Here is a 6,000-nt window from a genome sequence, read left to right on the forward strand (position 1 = left end):
ATATGCACATTCAGGCTGATTTGTAAAGGACAAAACAACATTTCTACAAATATACTTGTGCCAATTAAATTTAGGTTAGATTAGATTTATGTTCCATATGCTTGCACCGTACAAAAGTCCCAGCTTTGATACCTTCGTTTCCACTGAAATCCACAAACTGAACACTATGAATTACAATAGTTGAGGAGTTTTTGTTTCTCCGGCGTTTTGCCATACAAGGGTTAACGGGTCTTGTAGCTAACAAGCTGAACATAGCGTGTTCTTGTGCAAAGCACATTGGTGGTTTTGGCAGAGGATTACAGAAACGGTGTGTGCATCGAGGCATGGCAGCCTTCCTCTGCTCAGTTTACACCTTGGTGTCACAGGAGTCCGCTCGACCTTTTGGTCGCATTGTAGCAGCAACGCTCAGATCCAGGACTGCTGTTTCCTGTCTGTTTTGTTTGTACAGTAGAGTGTCTGTGTCTGTGGTTTGCACACTGTAGTAGGGCTCGGACAAAAATCGTTTTTGAAGGCAGATACTATTTTTTGGGTTGAAGCTGCCGATAGCCAATATTTAAATTTGACCATTTTCAAGCCATAAAATTCTGGAAAATTGAGTATTGTGTTTCCCCCAGAACTTTCTTCATGAGCCTCGAACTTATTTGTCAAAATTGAGTTATACACATATTTATGATCTTTGAATGTTACTTTATGCTTGTGTGGTGTTGTTGTTGTTGTTGTTGTTTGGGGGTTAAATATTTAAAAAGAAAGTACATAACAGTTTTTCCAACTAGGATGTCAAATGATTCCATTGAAACCCAGGATGATAATGATATTATTAATACTTATACTAATACTAACACCAATACCAGTACTAATAGCAATACAAATATTTACTAGTAGTAAAACAAATTCATGCATACTTGTGTAGAATCTAATCAAAATGTCACATTAGAATCAATTCAGGTTAAGTGTTTCCTAGACAACCAGTGTAATATTGATAAATTCTGCAATGAATATATAATCAAACAACCTGCATCATATCTATCATAGCATGGGTGGACAACACTGACTGGCTGATCTGATTTTTAATGAAAGGCCAATATCGGCCCCATACATAAATACTCAATAGATAAATGTTTTACTTTTACATGCAAATAGTGACAGTTTATTAACTTACCTAAATAAAGCCTAAGTAAAAAAGAAAAAAAGTTCCTGCACCTGATAGAAGCGTTGCTGAGTGATGTTTCAACCTTTCCTGACAGATGCTTTACTAAAAGTATGTTATGTTGTGTCTTATTGAGTGTGAAGGTGATAATGAAAGAGGTTATAATGAAAGAGGCAGTGTGTTATATTATGTTCTAGCGGAAAATAAAGCGAATCGAGTGTTTCCATACCATTTTGTTATGGAGTTATCCTGGTGTAATCACATGCTAAAAGTTTGGGATAGTAGCCAGATGGTTCCTTAACATTATTCATGGCTACATAAACAGATCGCTGTCTTTGAAACCAAGTCATTCTTTAGTTTCCATCTTTCATTAAGATGAATATGGTACATTTTGTAAAGTACTCCACATATTGTTTTTGGCATAGTGCGAGCAGGGTAAAAAGTTAATGGGGATTTTGTTCCCTTCAAGTCTCGATCCTTTGAAAATAGTGAACTATGTTGGTCACGCTACACCAAGATAACAAAATATATTTAAGAAATGTAAATGAGAAACCAATTAAGATCCATCCAAAAGTAAGAGGCAGCAGTAAAGATTTCCCACAGCATCTTAAAGGAATGATGATCTGTATTTGAAGCAGATACATTAAATCCAATCAAAATGTAATCTGTAACAAATTTAGGAGGACTTTGCAACAAAATCTGCCACTAATATAATTTTTAGATTAATTGTTATCATATATTGGGCATGTGAACCTTTTTAAATGGTTGAATAGAAATTTATTTTATGACAGAATATAATTTCAAGCAAGAACAGTACTTGTACTTGTTTGAATTACCATATTTTTGGCTGATCTTTTTTAACGTTTATGGAGAGTAATGTATTTGGTGGAATATTCTTTCACTCAATCTGTCTGTTTACATATCAATATTCTCAGTCTTGGGTGCGATGGAGCAAACAGTCACACTCTACATACATCCATAGCACAATGACCTATTTATAAATGCAGTCAGAGATCAGTAACTTGTATCAGATCCCTGTCAGATGAATGAGATCCATGTATGACACAGTTCTCAGTAGGATTGCATCAGGCTTAGACACCATTGAGGTATCCATCCAATTTCGGCGCCCAGAGCCACTGTATAAGATCTATTTCTGTGAAGTGTTGGCAGTGCAAACTACAGGCCTTAATCACACTCTGTTGAATAATCAGGTATCAGGGTGGATCTGTTATCTGTTCACCACGCAAAGGACGGAGGAAGGAGGATTTAATGTATAGCCTCTCCTTCTTGTGTAATTGCTTTGATTAAACTGATTGGAGTTTTAGTCGCACAAACATTTCTCTGAGGCAGAGCTGCTGTGGAGGCAGAAATAATCTCACTGGTCGAGTTAACCCTCAGTGGGCGGAGCCAAAAAGCCAGTTAGCAGACTGGCAAACTTGAAAGGCAAAGAAGGAACTCTGGTCAAAATATGAATAAAAATATAAACGGCAATGACTTTGTTTTCCATTCATTCATGACCATGGTATTAATGATGTTGGAAGGTCACCAGCTAGCTAACTAGCTTACCTCGATAGCTATAGGCTAGTATGGCTAGTGTGAACTTGGAAGGTCAGCTAGGTTAACAAGCTAACCTAGATAACTTAGTATGGCTTGATTTGTTTTCAGTTAGTAGGAAAAGCGCTAGGCTTCATAACATTAGCTTCCTCCTCTCTTATCCCTTTTTCATTGGACTTCAGTCTAGTGTTACATAGCCAGAAAAATTAAGTATTTGGCTCCGCCCACTGAGGTTTAACTCAACCAATGAGATTATTTCTGCCTCCAAAAAATGTTTGTAGAACTAAAATTCCAATCTGCTTTGATTCCAGTCCATTCCTCGTTCTTTACTTTGTTAAGACAGAATACCTTTCAGTGGACGCTCCTGTCTGTTGAAACTGCTACTCTCCCTTACAGATCATTGATTAAATCATTCTTGCTTAGACTCTTCAAGTGTGTGCGTTTATTAAACTACAACACGTTGTTATGATAAATACTTTATTTATCCCCAACATGACTAACATGCTTGAGTATTCTGACTAATCAGTTGCCACAAAAAAACCAAACATGATAAACACTGAAACACAGAGGCCAAATGTAATCTAAGACAAACAGTGCCAGATGTAAGAATAGATTTCTCATTCAAATATTGAGCGCCTTAAGAGAGTGATGGCTCGCGGCATGTTGTTGGTGCCATGTTCCTGCTGTATTATCTATGTCATGGAGAGTTTATTGCTGCAGTTTATTCCCTCAGTACAGCCAGGCAGAGCCCTGGGCAGGCTGTCAGCGGCCTGCAGGCAGGAAACAGACATGTGTACTGACAATACTGCAGCTCCAGGTGAACACTGCTCTGTTTACTATATAAACACAGCTATCGTGTGCTGATTATTGTACCATTCTTGTTCACACAGAACTTTGTTTACATATTTCTATACTTGATATACTGTATCGGCACTTGAGTGATACGAGTGATATGAGTGATAATGTAAACACCTTTGTGTACAAGCCCTTCTTGCCCATTCTGTACCTTGGTTATCTGTTCATCGTCCTTATCAAAAGGTGTTTATCATCTCAATAACAGATGAACAATAATTTCCTTTGTCTTTGATGTGTCACTTCCTTGTGATCACTTTCATTTTTGTTGAGCCCTGACTAAAAGAGCAGAACATGACCTAAAAACGGACACTGCTAAGAGTCCAAGTCCAAGGGCCAGCTGCACAAACTTAGTTAAGACTAGTCTAAGCCTTAGACCGGTCTCAGATTCTCAGGTTGGACTAGTCTAATTAAGAAGTCTGTTGCATAAATATTAAACCTGATGTATTCTGAGGTAGGAAAGTTAGCCACTCCCCTCTGGCTAACCTTGAGTTAAGAACTTTGTTGCTATGGCGACGAGTCGGCCTGACTGTCAGAGTGGGAAGTTTAAATACTGTAGCTGTTTCATACAAGATGGCAAATCTTTGTTTTTTTGGAAAGAGCCTGAAGAAGAGAGCGAGTCTTTAGAGACAGAAACAACCCTTTTAGAGATCTGCAACAATCAAGAAGTAGTGGAGTGACCATCCTTATATGCTTAAAGTCAGATTTTACTTTTAGAAGACTAGGCCTATCTTTATGCAGCTGGCCTGTCGAGATAGCATAGAGCGGTTGTACATCCACAGCGGTGCAGCATTAAATCAATCAAAGGGTTAACGACGGATCTGATCGGCCGCTGTAAATACCCTTCCTGTTTTGTGGATGCAGTGATTAAAACCACGTCTCAAAATAAGAATCTGGGCCTCGCGGGTCGAGACCTTGAGCGGAGCGCACCTCGCCCCGGCCTGAACTGCATCTGTGTGCTGCTTTGACAACCACAGCCACGCACAACACTCCCTCCAGTTATGTAATGGGTTACCGTCCCTCCAGACTCCAGCCAAATGTTGAGCACTAATCCCTTAATGGAAACCAATCAACAGCGATGCACTGTTGATTTCAGTAGAGTCATTAATGTAGGTATCAACCAGAGGCAAAGGATGCTCAGGCACTATTCGAGATGAAGAACAAGGTACAGCGGCCTCAAGGTGGAACACATATTTCTCTCAAACGCTCACCAACAATTTGCAATGCAAAAAGAGATAAAAGCCACAGGTATTAAGACACTAATGTGGTTTCTCTTTCTGTTTTCCTAACCCTAACCTTAATCCTCACCCCCTGTCTCTCTTGTCTGCCAACACAACTCCAGGAGAGATGCCCCTTATTCCTTGTGCTTTATCAGTTGTGACGTTTCTTCTTCCTCGGAGCAGACTGCGGCGAGATAAAGAGGGATTTTACGTGCATACACACAGCGCTTAAAGACGTCGACACATGCCACTCTCCCTTACCTACCGTTTAAGTCTGGTCTTGTGTAGGTCAATTCCTAGCATTGTCCCAGCCGGCAGCAGAGAGCGGGGAGGAAGAAAAAATCTTAAAAAGTGAACGTAAAAAGACATTTATGTACAAAAAGTAAGTCCAGTATGTACAAAGCTTAGTCCAAGGAGTCCTACAGTCGTCTCAGACCATAGTGCTCTTCTTCTCTCTGAAGTCTGAATGCGGCGGCTCGTGGTAGGTGGTGATCATGTTGGCCGTATCCCACCGTCCCACCGGGGCCGGAGAACTCTGCATGACAACCAGTCTGATGGGAGACTGATGGGTCGGCTGCGGGTCCGGGGCGTACTCCTTGGTGGGATCCTTGCCCCGACAGTCGTACATAATACACGATATCAGGAAGACCAGGAGCAAGATAACGTAGCTGGCGATGAGGATGCAGAGGTTCAAAGTGACGGGGTCGATCTCCTGGTAGTTCTCCAGAAAGCCCATGGCGCCCGCTTCATGCTGCGAGGCCCGCGGGCCGCCGAGAACCAAGAGCCGGCCCGGAGAGAGAGAGAGAGGTGAAGCTAGAGACGGCTGCTTGCGGAGGGAGAAACGCTCAACAAGCCGGTGACAGCAGGGCTTTCTCTCTATCCTCCTCAATCTCTCTCTCTCTCTCTCTCTCTCTCTCTCTCCCACCTCTTTCTCTCAGATAAGCGTGGATACATGGCTTTGTGGTAAAAATACTTTAATCCGTGCCACTCCTCCAACCTTGAATTTCTGCGATCAATGGCTCAGTTTAATAACTTAAGCCTCGGTTGTAACTGTGGTGGTAAAGGATTCTCATTGCTGTGAGCCCATATGGGTTCATCATGTGTTATATCATCACCCGAATCTGTTCAGTAATTTCTGTCAGTGCGGACGTATAGAATAAGCTCATCCGGTCATTAGTGTGGAATATATTGATGTATTGAACGTTCAGTGCATGTATGTGTGTGTGT

General features: G+C 41.0%; 1 pseudogene; it reads right to left on the minus strand.

Annotated features, from left to right (window-relative positions):
* Positions 1-5,203: 5,203 nt before the first annotated feature.
* Positions 5,204-5,509, minus strand: LOC139909140 (small integral membrane protein 36 pseudogene; annotated as a pseudogene).
* Positions 5,510-6,000: the final 491 nt, after the last annotated feature.

This window comes from Centroberyx gerrardi, chromosome 7 (genome assembly GCF_048128805.1).
Source record: "Centroberyx gerrardi isolate f3 chromosome 7, fCenGer3.hap1.cur.20231027, whole genome shotgun sequence".
In the NCBI taxonomy this organism is placed as follows: domain Eukaryota; kingdom Metazoa; phylum Chordata; class Actinopteri; order Beryciformes; family Berycidae; genus Centroberyx; species Centroberyx gerrardi.